We start from the raw sequence: 20000 nt of genomic DNA on the forward strand, positions 1-20000 counted from the left end.
TTGATGTTTGTCAGACCTGGTGTAACAATTTGCCGGGGGAACCCAATTCCAGGCTTTATTTCAGCGCTTGCTGTAAAAGCCGCAATCTCGTTTGGGCGACAGTTTCGTTCAAACAAACACTGATTTCCATGCAAATTTCTTATTGGACGCTGAGGCCTGGGAATTGAGGACTCGCAGGCAGAGAAGCGGGGGGAAAGCTGGAAGCGGGGTAAAGCTGGGAGCAACAAAGAGGATTTTCCCACCACTGGCGACAATCATGGAAACGTGGCCAATGTCTAACGCATCTGCCCGGCAAGTCTTCAAAGAGACCCAGGTCGATGGCGGAGCCGGCGACGTTCGTTACTCGCTAAAAGTGTCGGAGAAACAGAAAAACAACCCCGCTACCGTACGTCGATATTTTCCACAAACGAGCTTTGAAAAGCCTCGTGAAGAGAGAGCCGGAGACATGATCGACTCGGGGAGAGGAAAAGAAAGCGAGAGACACTACCGAGGAACAGCGCGAGGTGGGACGGAGGGAAAGGATGAAGCAAGCTAGCAGACAGAAGAGGACGAGGTGTGTTGGCACAAGGAATGATCTGTGGCCGAACTGCTGCACAGCAAGCTCACTGAGATGGGAAAGGAGGTACAGCGCCAGACGCTAGTCGAAATATTAGCCCTGCTAGATTGGCGGGGCTCGCGGAATACTAATTCGCCGTGTGTCTTACGACAACAGTTGAAAGGTCGTTACGTAGTGGATGCCCTTAGGGCACGTGGATTTTTTGTCCCCTTCCTTCAGATCTCAAGACTGTTCAAAGAACAGAGAACTTGCTTGTAACTTTAATCTCTTTTTGGCGCAAACAAAAAAAGTTAAAGATAAAAGGAGAATGACAAGAAAAAACAAAGAATTGAATAAAGAAGAAAAACGATTGAGAAAAATGTAAAGGCCAGTTGGAAAAACAAAGAGAAATCTTAAACGTAGGAACGAATTCAAAGTGCTTAAGAAAGAATATTGCCAATGCCACGATTGACAAAAGAGTTAGCTTCATGATGTCCTCGAAATCCTGAGTAAGGATACCAAGAACATATAAGTTAACTGCAAGTATGGAAATCATTTTGTCTCTGTCCCAAAAACAAATAAACAAACAAACAAGAAGGTTTTCAACAGGTAATTAAAAGAATTTGAACATTAAAAAATAAACATTCTTGACAAATAAACACATTAATTTCTCCAATGACATAGCCTCACGACACGAAGACCAGTCGAAATCATGTGGTTTTGCTGCACGTGTAACCTGCATCCTGGATAAAGTCAAATCAAAAATAAAGAAAAAATTCAGTCAATTACTGAATCGGGAAAAACACTGTTAATTAGATAAAGAAAATTTTAGTTTCTGTTGTGTATAAAGCAAACTTGGATTCAGATTCCCAAACATTTTGATTCCTCCTCAACAAATTGAAGGTCGATTTGTTTAGGACTTTCTCTGGTTCAGAAACTGGCAATGTAAGAGCAAACTATAAGTAGGAAGCTAAACAAACTATTAAACTATAAGAAGCAGCAACTGAAAATAATGTCCTCGATAATAGTGTATATAAGGTCATTTACTAATTTTGTTCGCCTTAAGCATACTGCGCGTTATACTCTGAGTATATATAAAAACTCAATATTTTGGTACTGTATATCAAAAGAAACAACTAGTATTTTTTTAAATATTAGTATACTCTTATTGCCGTTAAAAGAAAAAGTTGGATTGAATTTGCAATATATACCTGAGTATTGTTTTAATCTAGGAACAGAAGCACAACGGGGAAACAAAGAAAACGCCAAGAACATAACATCAAAGCAGATCAAGACAAGAGGGGATTGCTAACACATAGATTACACAACAATTAAAACCCCATCGTAATCGTGACAGAGAAAACAACACCGTATGGCTATCCCCATGAATTCCCCCTTCCTCCCAGACTCACTCCACACCCCTTCTCAAACAAGGACAGCAAGGCGATTGCGAACGAGAAAGAAAAAAGAACTTGCGGGCGGCCTAACGAGAGGATTAATCCACAAAAGTCGTTAGAGTGGCATCTCGGTAATTGTCTTTCCTGCTGCCCCACACCACGCCTTCCTCCCTCTCCCTCTCCCTCTCCCTCCCCCTACCATTCTTTAACCAGCACCTTCGTCTCACGACTTTGATCCGGTCCCCCACCCCTACGGTGACAAGTCTCTCTCTTCTCCCTCAACCAAGCCTCAGGCCAAGAGATGGCGGGAAGCTGGGACGGACACGGTATGCTGTCGCACGAGCGCGCGTGCCGCCGCATGCCCGGAGCCAGTTACCTTCGGTTCCGGATGGCGGTCTGAGCCTTCACGGGGCCTGCGGCGGATGTGTGCTATCTTCGCCCCGCCACTATGATATCAAATTTCCTGCCAGGACCACTTCCATATTGTCTCGGGGAGATAATTCTCTTCTTCTTCTTTAGGGTGGCTCTATCTCCTGCGTTTTCTCTCTGTCTTTGAGGACGCGCTGGGAAGGGGAAGGAAGGAGGAAAGGGCGAAGGCAGTGATGAAGGCAGTGATGAAGGCAGGGCGCTGGCGCCGACAGCAGAATTGGCTGGGGAGGAAGACTGTCGTGGCCGGAGTCTGCTGCTCGCGAAGGGCTGTCAGGACGGGATGACTCCGCCGGATCTTGGAGGCGTCAGGACTTCGTCTGTCTCTCTGAGCTCGTTCTCTCTTCTTTATTTCTCGCCACCAGCCCTGTTCTTCCCTTTTCTCCATGTACATTGGTTTCCTCTCCCTCTTCCTTCCTTCCTCCTCATCTTCCTCCTTCTCTCTCTCTCTCTCTCTCTCTCTCTCTCTCTCTCTCTCTCTCTCTCTCTCTCTCTCTCTCTCTCTCTCTAAAAGTATGGTAATTGCAACCAGACAAAAACACCAGATTTCTCCACTCAAACTAAATCTTACTATTGGTACGCAATCAATTGAACAAGTTCAACAGCATCGCGTTTTAGGGGTAATTATTGATTGTGAATTCAAGTGGCAGGCACAATTACAGCATATCTGCAAGAAAGTAGCCAAGAACGTTTTCCTCCTATCCAAGTTAAAGCAATTTACGGACAGAAGGACTCTGGAAATGTTCCACCATGCTCATGTAATGCCTCACATTAATTATGTTTCGACGCTCTGGGATGGCAGCAGTGATGTCCACTGGAAAAAGTTAGACTTTCTCTATCGTCGCTCGACCAAACTCATCGTAAAGGATAATGTCTCAACAGCAGTGATGTCCACTGGAAAAAGTTAGACTCTCTCTATCGTCGCTCGACCAAACTCATCGTAAAGGATAATGCCTCAACAGATATGAATTACTGCTAACTGACTATCCACACCACGATCCACTCTCGCAGTCACACAAAAAAGATAGAATCAACAAAAGTATAAGTTTCAGACGCCTGTTTATATACGATCTCACCACCTCCCTCAATACTTCACTTCAAACATTGTTTTACGTCAAAGACGTAAAGAAAGTAACTGACAAAAATGCCAGTTAAAGTTTATTAAATGATAATAACGCGCTGAACCCGTGTAAAGACAGGAAAAATAGCTGTTCTGCCAAAAGCGCTGGTTAATGCAAGTGTCACACACCCCACGCTGTCACCACTCAAATATAATCATGAATGCACAAGGTGACTTGGTGGTTAAAGGCGCAATGACATGGTACACTTAGCTTTTTTTGTCACGGAGTGGGCAACCCGTAAATAGTCCTTCCCCACTACTGCTCCGCTGACTGTAGTGCCGGTTGGCGTGGAGCAAAGCAGTGAACCGTGGGGAAATCAGGCGCCTCACTCAGCCGCTGAAGGTCCTCCCCGTAAATTACCAGAAATGGTAACATGTAGAGTAGGTAGAACCAGCAACAGCAACCGCAACAGCAACAGCACACCAGAACGCCCGTAGCTCCAGAAGCTCCAGATAAAGATACAGCAAAAGATGTTCCAGATCCAGAATACAGCATACAGCTACAGCAGATGATGTTCCGGTTACAGCCACAGCACCAGCAGCTGAAACAAAAAGCATCGGTGCACTAAACATGCCACGCAACCCTTCACACTCCACCTTTAAACATGTCACCTTTACATATTTCATAGAGCACGTGGCCTGCACAAACGAACTTTTAAAACAACAAATCAGCCATTTTCCTTCCTTCTCTCCATATCTGCAAAAACCATATACAGATTATACTTTTAGCGTCACAAAGAGCCTATTATACACTATCCTGGAAAGAACAACAGAGAGTATTTCATTCCACAAACATTGACTCGTCAACAGCGTTTTATAACGATTTATTACCCCAACAGCCTATGAATGTGTGTATGGCTTATCGTCCGTCGGCGAATTTGTAGCCACAACCCTGGTACTGAGTCTTTTTCTGCGTTGAAATCCTCCAACACCCAGTCAAGTAACACCTGACGACCTCGTCGTCAGAACATATCTTGCAGCGAAAAGGCGGTCACTTCTCCGTTGTTCCAAGAGCCCTCCTGGACACGCAGAGCAGGCACGTTGACATAAACAATGTCTCAACGCGTTGAATACCATCAACTCTTAGAACAAGAAACAACCTTCCCTTATCGAAGCATGTGATAAATGGGAACGTTTCAATGTCTCCCCCAAACTCGTCAAAACCATCACATGACTCCAGCGACCAATCGCTATCGTCAAAGGTATAGCGCAGTTTTAGCTGACTTTCCCAAGTCAGCAAAATCCCGCACGTGGAAACCCTGTACAAAATATTACACCTCGCACCCAGCCCAGGCGTGGAGATAAGTAGAGGTTACATGCCGAGTCTCAGTGATTATTAAAAATAATGGTCGAAGTTAGCGGATCATGAAAAATGCGAGCTTTAGCGAGCTTTTTCATGACCGCGAACTGAGACCATTATTTTTTATAATCACTGAGACGAGGTGTGTAACCTCTTTATTCCTCCTTTCTTCAGTTATTCAAAGAAAAGAGGAGGTTTTTTGCGAAAGTTTGATCGAATCCTATTCACTCAACCAGTCAACCTGCGCAGGCGATCGATTAATGCGCGGTTGTATAGTTCCGTGCAAATCATTCCATTCTGTTAACACTTCTTGTCAGTTTTCCTATTTTGGACTAAAATCAAGTACACAGATATGCTGTTATTCTGCTGTGGCGGCAAAGGCAGATATTGTGTGTTCTGTATATGTTTTGGTATCGCTTAGGCCCAAAAAAAAAAATTGTCTGTTTAGGGTAACCGATTTGGCGCCGACCCAAAAACTTTTTTTTGATTTCAAAAAAAAAAAGAAAAAAAAAGAGGTAAAAATGCTAAAAAGAGACATTTGGCGTTTCTTTCTCTCCCTTTCTCTCTGTTTTATTTATACGTTAGTTTTGAAACATGTATTCATCAAATATAAGAAGTGAATGTTCAACCAACATAGCATTTACACACACAACCAAAAAAACAAAAAAACAAACAAAAAAAAACCTTTACCTACCTACCGACCCTACTTTTTTTGGTCATGTTACCCTAAACAGACAATTTTTTTTTTTGGCCTTAGGATAATGTTCTTTCGTCAAATGGGATTAGCAGACGAACTTTTGCACCCGTGTTCCAACGTTAAAAACTGTATGAAGTTCAGTTTTCTGGGAAAAATAGTGTATGAAACCGCTTTATGTTGTTTAAATTGATGAGATGTGTGCATTTGGTTGCGTGTGATCTGTTTATTAAATGAAATATTGTTGAAAACTGACCGTCGGATTGCAGTCTGTTGTCGAAGAAACTGAGTGAAAAGAAGGGGAACTACTCTTGTCGCTAGACAAAGTATGAGTTACTTGCCTTGTGAAATTGCTTGTGATGAACGTTTGAGCACGGCAGATCTAGATTCAGAAAACAACCGAACTCATGGATATTATATGGAGATTCATGTGTTCAGGCCTGTAGTTGTTGATTTAAATGCGGTATGTTTGTATTGTTTGCTCCAGAGATGTATACTTCGTACATTAGAGCGTTCGGAACTTTTCAGTCACAAAAAGTAGTACCGAAACAGAACAACTTCTCAACCCATTGCACTATCGAGGATTCAGGCTGTTGCTGGGTCGTTATTTGTTTGGTTGCTGGGTCATTATCGAAAAATAACTAGCTCTACAGGTTTACAGAGGTAAAGAAGCAGAGGGGGGAATAAAACGAATTTCTCGTGCCAAGCCCTGTCAGCACAAAATCCTCCAGTTGCGATAAGCACAGGCGCTTTGCATCGCAATTTGGGAAAGGCACCCTACAAAGAGTTTCTTCCCCAATCAATAGGGAGATTTAATAAACGAAACGTCGGGACGTTTCGTTTTGAAGTTGTGGTAAACGTCATCATTTCGGGGGTCTCTCGCTGGAAAGGTGAAGGTCAACTGAAACGGAACGTGGAACGTCAAAACGCAGTCACGTTTTCCACCCCCAAAAAACGAACAATATTTCGTCAACTTTTGTGAGTATTTTTGCACACTAACAGTTTTATTTGTTGGCCATTTTATGCATTGCTAGATTCATCAACCCTTTCACAGTCTTTCAGCGCTGAGAATGTGTTCATTGGAGGTAGACAACTGTTGTGAACTGAAATATTTTGAAGGGTGCTGATCCTGGTACATTTATCCAACTTCATGGTGAAGAAAGCAAATGGCGAAGCAGAAGTAGGTCATCGCATCGAATTTTTATTCTGGCTTCGTATGTGATTTTGTATAAACAAAGTCTGTGTGATTTATTTGGACTGAAAATAATCAAAGTATGCCCGATTCTGGACCACCTCCTAGGGTTTTTTTTTCCATTCTGATCGAGGACAGACGTGATAATTTCACTTGAAGATTTATCGCCCTTCCTTCATTCCGAAACGAAACGTGAATACATCTAAATCTTGTCTGCGGCCTATGTCGTCTCGTTTCACGTTCCGTTTCGCGGGGTGACTCATTCACCAAACGAAACGAGCTGCAAAACGAAACGTGCTGTCCTTTGAATCTCCCTAATGTCACCAAACCGTGACATCATCATTATTATTATCATCGTCGTCGTCGTCGTCGTCGACAGAAAAGAAAGACTGTTCGATATGATGATTCCGACCGCAGGATCTCCAGACGTCCTCGTGTGTCCACTAAGCTCTCCTTTTTTTCCCCAGTTTTCTGATCCTCCGTCGTTTTCTATCTATTCTGTATCTCCTCCTCCCTCCTCCTCCTCCACACACACACACACACACACACACACACACACACACACACACACACGCACGCACACACACGCACACACACACACACATTGTTTGAACAACACAGTATAAAAACATGAACTTTAGATTTATCTTTTGCTACAAATTTCTGTTCACAGAATATGCTTTATTCTTAATTTTGTTGCATTTCGCAATAAATGTAGAGTGAAAGAGAAGCCTTTAACGTTGCATCTTTCTTTGGCTTTATTTTTTCATTTTTCTTCAGTGTTTCGATTTGTTTTGGTCTATTTGTGATGCTCTCTGCTTTTATTCTTTCTTTCTTTCTTTTTTGCTTTGCTTTGTATGTATATGTATGTTTGTTTGTTTTTTCATATTTTTTTTCATTGTAAAGCGCTTCGAGAACGTAAAGCGCTCTATAAATCTCCCATATTATTATTATTTTTGTTTGTTTCATTCTTTCTTTCTTTCTTTCTTTCTTTTAATTCTTTTTATTTTTTATTTTTACTTAAAATCTTTCAGCTTTTTTTGGTGGTCATTTCGGGAAATACTTAAGATGGAGATGGCGATCAAGACTGAAGTCTGAAAGTCTGCAAGGGGTCGGGGTAACTCCACTGGCTTCCGACATTACAGGGCTCTGGTCACGACCACACCGGCGCCCACAGTCTGCCTTCCTGCCCACAACTCCGTTTTTTGGCACGACAATACTTCCGACCCCACCACACTTTTATTCTAATTTCTCTCTCTTCTTTTAATTGGGGCTATTGCTTTTTTTGTCTCTCTCTCTCAAACCTCTTTCATTGAACTTTTATCGCACATCGTTTTGAATCTTCTCTCCCCTTCCAGATCTCTTTCTTTCTTGGGTGGGTTTTTTTTTTCTCCCAGACTTTTATCTCTCTCTGCCCTGTTTACTCATTCTAAAGAATGGGTTTTTTAAAGTCCACGTTTTCTAGCCTCGAACTGTGCCCGGAACAAATCAATTTCTATTTCTTTGAGCAAAGCGAAGGGGGTCAATTGGAAATTTATTAGATAACGCAAATGAAGACGGAAGCCCAGTGATTGAGGGTTGGTGATGAAACGGTCATCGGAGGGACATCCGGAAGAGTGTCGTCGGGGGGACGGGAACGTGTGGTACCGCGCTGTCGTTGGCGTTGTCTGATGGAGACGCACATTAGTGGTAAGCTCTTCCTTCTTTAAGGATCTTGACAAAAATGAATAAGAGGAGATAAAAAAAACAAGTCGCGTAAGGCGAAATTACTACATTTAGTCAAGCTGTGGAACTCACAGAATGAAACTGAACGCACTGCATTTTTTCACAATGACCGTAGTCCGCCGCTTGTGCAAAACGGAGTGAAACTGACGAGCCTGTTCAGCGCGGTAGTGGTTTCGCTGTGCTGCATAGCACACTTTTCTGTACCTCTCTTCGTTTTAACTTTCTGAGCGTGTTTTTAATCCAAACATATCATATATATATATATATATATGTTTTTGGAATCAGGAACCGACAAGGAATAAGATGAAATTGTTTTTAAATCGATTTCGGAAATTTAATTTTGATCATAATTTTTATATTTTTAATTTTCAGAGCTTGATTATAATCCAAATATAACATATTTATATGTTTTTGGAATCAGGACATGATGTAGAATAAGATGAACGTAAATTTGGATCGTTTTATGTTAAAAAAAAATTATTACAATGTTCAGATTTTTAATGACCAAAGTCATTAATTAATTTTTAAGCCACCAAGTTGAAATGCAATACCGAAGTCAGGCCTTTGTCGAAGATTGCATTACAAAAATTTCAATCAATTTGATTGAAAAATGAGGGTGTGACAGTGCCGCCTCAACTTTTACAAAAAGCCGGATATGACGTCATCAAAAGTATTTATCGAAAAAATGAAAAGTAGTTTGGTCTGAATCGCTCTACACACACACACGCACAGACAGACAGACAGACACATTAAGGCTGCTGTTGGTTGACGGGCAATTTTTTCGAAAGCTTTCTGTCTGTCTGCCTATTTGACTGTGTCTGTCTATCTGTCTGCTTATTAACTGTGTCTGTCTATCTGTCTGCCTATTTGACTGTGTCTGTCTATCTGTCTGCTTATTTGACTGTGTCTGTCTATCTGTCTGCTTATTTAACTGTGTCTGTCTATCTGTCTGCTTATTTGACTGTGTCTGTCTGTCTGCTTATTTAACTGTGTCTGTCTATCTGTCTGCTTATTTGACTGTGTCTGTCTGTCTGCTTATTTGACTGTGTCTGTCTGTCTGTCTGCTTATTTGACTGTGTCTGTCTATCTGTCTGCTTATTTGACTGTGTCTGTCTATCTGTCTGCTTATTTCACTGTGTCTGTCTATCTGTCTGCTTATTTGACTGTGTCTGTCTGTCTGTCTGCTTATTTGACTGTGTCTGTCTATCTGTCTGCTTATTTGACTGTGTCTGTCTATCTGTCTGCTTATTTGACTGTGTCTGTCTGTCTGTCTGCTTATTTGACTGTGTCTGTCTATCTGTCTGCTTATTTGACTGTGTCTGTCTGTCTGTCTGCTTATTTAACTGTGTCTGTCTATCTGTCTGCTTATTTGACTGTGTCTGTCTGTCTGTCTGCTTATTTGACTGTGTCTGTCTATCTGTCTGCTTATTTGACTGTGTCTGTCTGTCTGCTTATTTAACTGTGTCTGTCTATCTGTCTGCTTATTTGACTGTGTCTGTCTGTCTGTCTGCTTATTTGACTGTGTCTGTCTATCTGTCTGCTTATTTGACTGTGTCTGTCTATCTGTCTGCTTATTTAACTGTGTCTGTCTGTCTGCTTATTTAACTGTGTCTGTCTATCTGTCTGCTTATTTAACTGTGTCTGTCTATCTGTCTGCTTATTTAACTGTGTCTGTCTGTCTGTCTTCTTATTTGACTGTGTCTGTCTATCTGTCTGCCTATTTGACTGTGTCTGTCTATCTGTCTGCTTATTTGACTGTGTCTGTCTGTCTGCTTATTTGACTGTGTCTGTCTATCTGTCTGCTTATTTGACTGTGTCTGTCTATCTGTCTGCTTATTAACTGTGTCTGTCTATCTGTCTGCTTATTTGACTGTGTCTGTCTATCTGTCTGCTTATTTGACTGTGTCTGTCTATCTGTCTGCTTATTTGACTGTGTCTGTCTGTCTGCTTATTTAACTGTGTCTGTCTGTCTGTCTGCTTATTTAACTGTGTCTGTCTATCTGTCTGCTTATTTGACTGTGTCTGTCTGTCTGTCTGCTTATTTGACTGTGTCTGTCTGTCTGTCTGCTTATTTGACTGTGTCTGTCTATCTGTCTGCTTATTTGACTGTGTCTGTCTGTCTGTCTGCTTATTTAACTGTGTCTGTCTATCTGTCTGCTTATTTGACTGTGTCTGTCTATCTGTCTGCTTATTTAACTGTGTCTGTCTATCTGTCTGCTTATTTGACTGTGTCTGTCTGTCTGCTTATTTAACTGTGTCTGTCTATCTGTCTGCTTATTTGACTGTGTCTGTCTGTCTGCTTATTTAACTGTGTCTGTCTATCTGTCTGCTTATTTGACTGTGTCTGTCTATCTGTCTGCTTATTTGACTGTGTCTGTCTGTCTGCTTATTTGACTGTGTCTGTCTATCTGTCTGCTTATTTGACTGTGTCTTCTCTATCTGTCTGCTTATTTCACTGTGTATGTTTATCTGTCTGCGTTTTCCTTTCTTTCTTTAGTTCTTTCTCTTCTACTTTCTTTCTTTATTTCCATAATTTCTTTCTCAGTATTTTGTAGTTCCCTCCCTCCTTTCTTCTCTTCCTCCTACTCCTCCTACTCCTCCTCCTTCTTCTCCTTCTTCTTCCGCATTGCTATTATCGCAGGACAGAGCCTCAAGATTATTCACATCTGAGTTAAAATACTGGGATTACAAAATTAAATCAGCAATAAAGCCCCACTGTTGATTGTTGGTTAATGTCCAGGGGTGCTCATACCACAGGCAACAGAGTAGAGGGATCTATTATGATCGACAAAATGATGTACACGGAACGGAAAGAAGTTTTAACCACACACACATCCACACACACACACAAACACACACACACACACACACACACACACACACACACACACACACACACACACAAACATACACACACATTCAACACACAAACACACACACACACACACACACACACACACACACACATACATACACACACACACACAAACACATACACATTCACATACACACACATACATACACACACGCACACACACACACACACACACACACGCACACACACACACACACAGGCCGACACCAGTGCAGGTTACTGAACCATGGCAAACAATCCGATATACATGAAGATGAAGACAGATAACACCGAAAAATATGCACTGTATCCGAAACCGCAGTGTCATTGTAAAGTTCTTGCCTTCTTCTTCTTCTTCTGCGTTCGTGGGCTGAAACTCCCACGTACACTCGTGGGTTTTTTGCACGAGTGGAATTTTACGTGTATGACCGTTTTTTACCCCGCCATTTAGGCAGCCATACGCCGTTTTCGGAGGAAGCATGCTGGGTATTTTCGTGTTTCTATAACCCACCGAACTCTGACATGGATTACAGGATCTTTTTCGTGCGCACTTGGTCTTGTGCTTGCGTGTACACACGGGGGTGTTCGGACACCGAGGAGAGTCTGCACACAAAGTTGACTCTGAGAAATAAATCTCTCGCCGAACGTGGGGACGAACTCACGCTGACAGCGGCCAACTGGATACAAATCCAGCGCGCTACCGACTGAGCTACATCCCCGCCCTAAGTTCTTGCCTAAACCAATATACTTCACCGACGACTGTAATACCAGTGCAAGTTACTGAGCCACGACGAAGAATTCGATGCACAAACATATACAGACAGGCGCGCGCACACACACACGCATACACACACACACACACACACACACACACACACATACAAACACACACACACAAAAATAAACACATACACACACACGCACACGTACACACACCCACACGCACACACACACACACACACACACACACACACTCACACATGCAAACACACAGACGACAATACCCTAAGTAAGTAGGCGATCTATATAGAACTGCCGTGTCACTGTCACTGTTGAGTTCCGGCCAAAATCAATATCTCACCATTGATCTGTACCTACTGACCCTAAAAATGGTCAGACGTTAACGATGTCACCTACCTGTTAGCGCTGTCACCTACCTGTTAGCGCTGTCATTGTGAAATGGGGGTCCATTTGCTGCCATACACCCGTTCCTCGGTGTACCCGTGTTCATCCACCCGCTTCAGTAAGCTTTCTCTTGAACTGGATTCGGGTGAATTACTGTCTGCAGGTGCTACCTTTGAAGCAATATACAGAGTGTATATATACCTGCATGTGCAATATATTGCACGAAAGGGATGCGAGGGGAGCGGGCCGTACCTGTCTGTCTGTGAGTCTGTCTCTGTGTTTGCATGTCGGTGTATGTCTGTCTGTGTCTGCGTGTTACAGTATGCTTTTCTGCTTCTGTTTCTGTCAGTCTATTTGTCCGCCTATGCAATCCGAGCCTCGTGTAAGGGCCCTGTCACACAGCGCTACGTCCTTACCACGAACATGCCGATCTGAAAACGTTTTCAAATCGGGGCATATCGCCGTCAAAATCCAGAGCGTGGGAGGATCTCATTGAGTGTGGTTTGGTCGGGGTGGGATCGGCTAGATCGGGAAGCTGCACGCTCTCGCAGTACAGTCTTGATGTATTTTTTATTATTTGCCATGTGTTGGATTTTGACGGCGATTATGCCCCACCTTCGAAAAATGAACGGACTTGATGGTGGTTTTATCACGACCACAGAGATATCACCACGATGCTACCACGCTGCTTGTACGATAATGGCGTTCCCGCTACGTTCTTAATAAGACTTTGCTACGACCCGGCTTTTGTGCAAGCGTGGGGAGAGCGTGCAGCTTCCCGACCACACCCCGATCAAATCACGCTGATGGAGATCCTCCCACGTTTGGCCCACGATTGATCACGCTCATCAATTTTATAACGTAGTAGAAGCGGCGTCTGTGTGTGATTGGGGTGTTTAGAACATGTCTTATTTTCAATATTCACGTACCTGGTCAGTAAATAAAAGTGTTGTTATTTTAAAATAGTTGGTATAACAATCAGAAAAGCCCAAGAGGCAGACTAAAAGTGCATGAAAGGAAAAAAAAGAATGCATACATGTGTGTTTGGTTCACAGCTTTCTGCACAGTCAAAAAAGCACTCAAAAGTTACTCAGATCATTCGACTTATTTTAGCGACAGGTGGGCTTTGAAAAGTCAAGCACACTGTGATTTACACTGACTGAGTGTACAAACAGGTATGAGCCTCCAACAGCTCCAGCCATCAACTCAATCATCGCGCACCTGTGTGAAGCGAAACTTAGACGCTTGAAAATTGCCCGCACACTAAACGATATCACTCGCTCCCATCGCGTCAAAAGCGTGAAGAAAAGCGGGTAGCACCAGACAGAAAGATACGCGCGGAAAAACTGTTCAAAATCGCCTTTGGATGATCCCTATTACTCAGATCTCTCTCTCTCTCTCTCTCTCTCTCTCTCTCTCTCTCTCTCTGAGCGACGTCGGCCATTTGGAGCGGTCCCGCACTCCTGATTGACACTCCGTATCTCCCTGGCAAGAAGAGCGGCGATGTGGAGGGGAGATAACTCTCGGAGCACCGAGGACAAAAATGGCGGGGGGTTGGAAGCGACAGGCACTAAGTGACGAACACTCAACGTCTCAGCATGGAGTCGTGCGGCGAAATGTGTCAGTGCGAACATTTAACTTTTCTGTGTGATATCCACAATTAGTGCTGAGACTGTCCCCGTCCCGAACGTTTCATCGGCTAACGATCCCTGTTGATATACTTGATGTCAAGTGTTGATTTACTGCTTTGATGTACTCGTCTGTACGAGTTCAATGGCTGCAAATTCCATCACTGTCACCATACCCAAGTGATTGCGCGTACGGTGACAACTGGAATGGACTAAAAAGTCGCCCAATAAAACTCGACTTGATATTTTATACGGTGGAAGTCAATTTTGGAGTAGATTTAGCAGATTGTGGCAGTAAGGAAAAGATGTGTTTGTGGATCTGTCTTGCTGCCTGTGTGTTTGTGTGTTTGTCTGCATGCGTGTCTCGCTGTCTCTGTCCCTGTATGTTTGCCCGCGTCTTTGTTTGCGTGCATGCGCGCGGGCCTTTACGCCACTGCACACGTTTTTATCATTCTGCATTTCGGAAAAAATGAATGTTTTTCAAATTCAAATATGAAGCAAAACAGCTTTAGTTTTGTTTGCTGTTGTTTTTAACGATCATCTATATGCAGGTAGAGTCCTGACAGAGACTGTTCTGGAAAATCGATAACATAATCTGTTAATCCGACAGAATTGCTTCCGCCATTGAAGATGTACAAATCAATCCAGTAATGCACACGCCGTCATGAAATAAAGAGGCCTGCAAAATAAGATTAAACAAAATTAAGACTATTCACCTCCATTGACTTTACCAAAAACAAATAAATCATAAAAAAATGTCCACCAGTACCCTCGAACCGTCCTGGTTCAATAAAATCCTAAGGAGACTCTCGCCTACGTACCTAATAACCTTGACCACACGTTGCCATAAAGTACGTGGACCTCATGAAAACGAAATAAAGTTTCCAGGAGCCACACGCCAGGGGGGTGTCTTCATGCCTGTGCCGGCCACAACTATTTCATCCCATATTTCCCGCTTTGTCCGCCATCTTTCTTTTCGCCATTCTCGGCAATTAGAAGGCGACAACTCCCCAGGACGCCCGGATCACAAAACAGCGGGGAGACGACTCATATCCATGGCGTGCTGGACCTTCGTGGAAGTAAATTCCGCGCTGAAAAGTAAACGTTAGCCCGCAGGGGGTTAACGCGTTTTCTTTTCTGTAGTAGGAGAATGCGTTTGTGTTGGAGGGTGTTGTAGTAATAAGAACCTGCTTTTTGTGGAGTTTTGTCTTTTTTGTTTGGTCAGATTTGTTCTACGTTGTTTGTTTGTTTGTTTGTTTGTTTGTTTGTTTTCCTTATTGCTTTTTTGTTGTCATTCCGTACTTTTCTCATACCATCCTGAAGAAGGCAGTTTGTCGCTGCCGAAATATTGATTAAGAACGTACCAAACCTGGTTACTGTTGTTTCCTCTTTTTGTTTAAATAGTTTGTTTTCATTCAGTTTTGATATTTCAAACATGTTTTTCTAAGGCGATTTTACTTTTCTTTTAAAGAAAGGTTTACTTGCTGGGTTCCATATATTGCACATATATGTTTGTGGGGTTACTTCTTGTACAATACTTGGAAAACACGTTGTGGAAACCAAAAACCTCCTTCTTTTATTTTATTTTTTCGTTGCCTTCAGTCATCATGAAGAGGTTTTTTTAATTTTGTATTTCATTTTCACTGTGTCTTCTTTTATACTGACAAGAATGCTGTTGACCTCCGAAAATGCAATTCTGTCATTTAGTTAAAATAATATCAAGCAGCATTAGTTCGGGTCAGATTTGGATTTAAGATCAAGATCAACAGAATTTGCCCCCATCGTGCAGACCACATAATCGGCGCATTATATCCCACGAACATTCAAAAAGAACAATATTTATGTCGAAATCAATTCCTCTACTTTCTTTTCATGATAAGTCAATTGTTTGCATTATATTTTTTTCAAATTTTCTTCGCTTTGAAACCGTTATGTTCTGGTGTCAGATTCAAGTGCACCTACAAAACCTGACGAATAATCGATCACTTCCTTACTGAAACAGAACACCTGAGAAAAGCTGAGAAGAAGCTGCTGTTGAGAACGTTTGGGACTTCCAGTACCATTACTCGAGTTTGTGGACGTGACGAGATTTCAAGGCAATTTGAACTACTTTCAAACGACCTTTGAAATTATATCAGTCCCACCAAAAGTCCAGTCGTCGTTTTGGGGTCAGAACGTGGGAAACGACTGTGTATGTCAAATGGACACTTACCCTCCACGACAATGTCCTGCTCAGGATTAAATGATGAAACACTCGAGTTTGCCTCCCTACTAAAACACCAGGGAACGGCTAAGACCATGTCCAGCTAAAGGCGTACCACAGGGGTACCCGCTTTCTCCCGACCCCTCTTACGGTGCAAGCGCGTTGTGCGCGGTCCACTGAAGATTTTGAATGGGCCAGTTCTAGGGTCCTCCGCACCCGATCTCAGGGAGACCTCATGTCGAGTTCTTGTCCAAGGGAACTGATATTCGTGAAGCGGGGAGTCTTTAAAATGTGTCAAAAGAGCGATTACTGAAGTAGTTTATTCTGTTGACATTGGCAATCTGAGACAGGAGGATTCAGACACTACACCCTTAAGTAATGTACAGGGGGTCTTTTCTTTTTTCAAAACTGTGTGTGGAAAAAAGCGATTAAGATTGTATATATGTTTGTTGACATTTTCGAATCCTGGGGATCATTCTTCATAATCTTTCAGGAGAATAGAATCATTATTCGGTCATGTTCGGTGTAACTTTTATTCGTGGCTGGGCGTACGTGTAAAAGATCTTAATGGCAGACGCGCCTGAACAGCTGATTTTTATGGTTTTCCTTTTCAGTAACAAACCGAGCGTGAAATTTGTTTTGTGAAGTGTGTTTTCAATTCCAAACAGCAGGAAGTGTGGCCATTTTTGCAGGTTCCCTTTTTCTCCATGTACGAGTTAAGTTTTTAAAGCTGACATGGAAAACGTTTACACCGCTTAGGATAGGATGAAGTCTTCTTTTTTCTTTCTTTTTTTTTCGCTTGTGATTATTACTGGATATACGTACCTGCATGTAAAATAAGGGAGTGGGTTGGGTTTCTTTTTGTCCTGTTGCCGTGCTTTTAGCCCAGAGGGATTTCAAAAGCGTAGAATGTTTCCTTTGCTAAAGTTATGATCTGCGCTCAACACTCTAAAACGAGTTGACCACTAGTGCATAAACAGGGAAGAAAGGTGTTTATCGTTCGCTCTTAGTTATTCATAATTTTTTGCTGACGTCCTCGACAAAGAGGCATCTGCGTCGTTAGATTTTATGGACATATGCTTACTTTTCGTAAAATCTAATAGCTTTTTGATGGCAGGATTTTCAAAGAACAATGGCGGCATCTTTCAGGACGTTATGTATCGCCTGAAATATTACGTGCACTTGATTTAGCACGGCAACCATACTTGGCTAGACCCGCACAATATTACTGTCTGTAAAACAGCCATTAAATCGGGACCTTATTCATTATTATTGCCATAGCGTGAGCTCCATGACGGCTAGTTAGTCATAACGACTTTTTCCAGGCTGCAGATTTTTTGCTTGTGAACCTGAAGAAGTTTTAGAGGTGGTGTCAAGTTAAGCGTAGAAGGTGTGAAGAAAAAACTTGAAATGATAGACTGCGAATGTGCCACAACCGAAAACAGGAAAGGGTACCAAGTTCAAAGTAAATTATCTTGCATGCAATGTGCCACACTCAATCTTCTTCAATCATTTCGTACAAAAATATAAAACAAATTACATTTACAAATGCATTTTATTCCTTTGAACGTTTTTTGAAATATAGGGTCCTACAGAGGTCTGATTTAGGTCCTTTATTGTTTTCTATTTATATCAGTGACCTTCCCCGTTGCATGTGCAATCACTGATTTGTTTGCAGAAGACACTACTATAGTCTCTATAGTCACCAGTCCTTAGATTGTCTATCACAGACCCTTCAAGAAAGCAGTACTTAACTGGTCAGTGTTAAACCATTTGTCTCTTTATCAAACAAAAAGAAAACGTACGCTTATAACTACCCAATAGAAACAACAAAATCACTCATAAAGCTGTTTTAAAAATCAAGTACTTGAAAAAGTTGCCAACCATAAAATTCCTTGGTCAAACGATTAATAATAATTTGTCATTGGCTTGACCACATTGAATCTCTCTGTTTAAAAAAAATATCAGTTATAAAAAAATTAAAACATCTTGAAATTTCTTTCGCAAATATGTTTTTTTTTCTACAGTCGTATTTGGTCAAATATTGACTATGCGTATCCACTGTGTGGGGGTTCCGCAAGTGCTCTTAATGCATTTGAACATTTCGCCAATCTCGAAGGGCAAGCGCTTAAGCTAATTTCGTTTTTTATAATCTAAAAATACACATTTCCAAACAGACAGACAGAGAGACAGAAGGACAGACAGACGGACAGAGAAATAAGATGATGATCTCGAACCGAGGATAACTCTTTAGGCTAGAGATAGGGTGAGATGTACTCGGAGATTCAGGCAGGCAGACAAGCAGCAGACTTACAATCGAGGAGATCTCACGAGGTAAAAAAAGACAGAGACTTTAGCTTGATATCAATTGGACTTTGCAAAGTCTACTTCACGAAGCTCGCTGCGCAAAGCTTCGGCTCCAAATTTTCGGTAAAAAAATACTTCTCGAAGTCAACTTCCGGCTTAAGACACGCAGGAAGAGCTAGAAAACAAATCTCACCATTCAAACAGAGACAGACAAGGACAGAGAAAAACAGGCAAAGGACAGAGATACAGACCGAAAGAACCGACGAAGGCAAACCGAGGAGAAGCTCACCAATCAAACAGAGACAGAGAGTCACAGACAGAGAAGAACAGGCAAAGAACAGAGATACAGACCGAAGGAACCGACGAAGGCAAACCGAAGAGAAGCTCACCAACAAATATAGACAAACAGTCACAGACAGAGAAGAACAGGCAAAGGACAGAGATACAGACCGAAGGAACCGACGAAGGCAAACCGAAGAGAAGCTCACCAATCAAATATAGACAAACAGTCACAGACAGAGAAGAACAGGCAAGGGCAGAGATACAGACCGAAAGAACAGACGAAGGCAAATCGAAGAGAAGTTCACCAATCAAACATAGACAGACAAGGACAGAGAAAAACAGGCAAAGGACAGAGATACAGACCGAAGGAACCGACGAAGGCAAACAGAAGAGAAGCTCACCAATCAAATATAGACAGACAGTCACAGACAGAGAAGAACAGGCAAAGGACAGAGATACAGACCGAAGGAACCGACGAAGGCAAACCGAAGAGAAGCTCACCAATCAAATATAGACAGACAGTCACAGACAGAGAAGAACAGGCAAAGGACAGAGATACAGACCGAAGGAACCGACGAAGTCAAACCGAGGAGAAGCTCACTAATCAAACATAGACAGACAAGGACAGAGAAGAACAGGCAAAGGACAGAGATACAGACCGAAGGAACCGACGAAGGCAAACCGAAGAGAAGCTCACCAATCAAATATAGACAGACAGTCACAGACAGAGAAGAACAGGCAAAGGACAGAGATACAGACCGAAGGAACCTACGAAGGCAAACCGAAGAGAAGCTCACCAATCAAACATAGACAGACAGTCACAGACAGAGAAGAACAGGCAAAGGACAGAGATACAGACCGAAGGAACCGACGAAGGCAAACCGAAGAGAAGCTCACCAATCAAATATAGACAAACAGTCACAGACAGAGAAGAACAGGCAAGGACAGACATACAGACCGAAAGAACCGACGAAGGCAAACCGAGGAAAAGCTCACCAGGCGCAAGCGAATGGCCCAAGACAGGCAGAAAGAGGGGAGAATAGGGGTCAGCATATTTCCCTGACGTGTTTCATGGACCGTGAGGCATTCTGATTCGCTTTGTGCAATCAAGCACGACGCTCCTGATCACCTCCGGGGGACCCGTCCCTGATAGCCTGGGAAGGACAGAGGAGGAGCAGGAACGGGAGGAGGAGTGGGGGGACATTACGCCTG

Source organism: Littorina saxatilis, linkage group LG3 (genome assembly GCF_037325665.1).
Source record: "Littorina saxatilis isolate snail1 linkage group LG3, US_GU_Lsax_2.0, whole genome shotgun sequence".
Taxonomy (NCBI): domain Eukaryota; kingdom Metazoa; phylum Mollusca; class Gastropoda; order Littorinimorpha; family Littorinidae; genus Littorina; species Littorina saxatilis.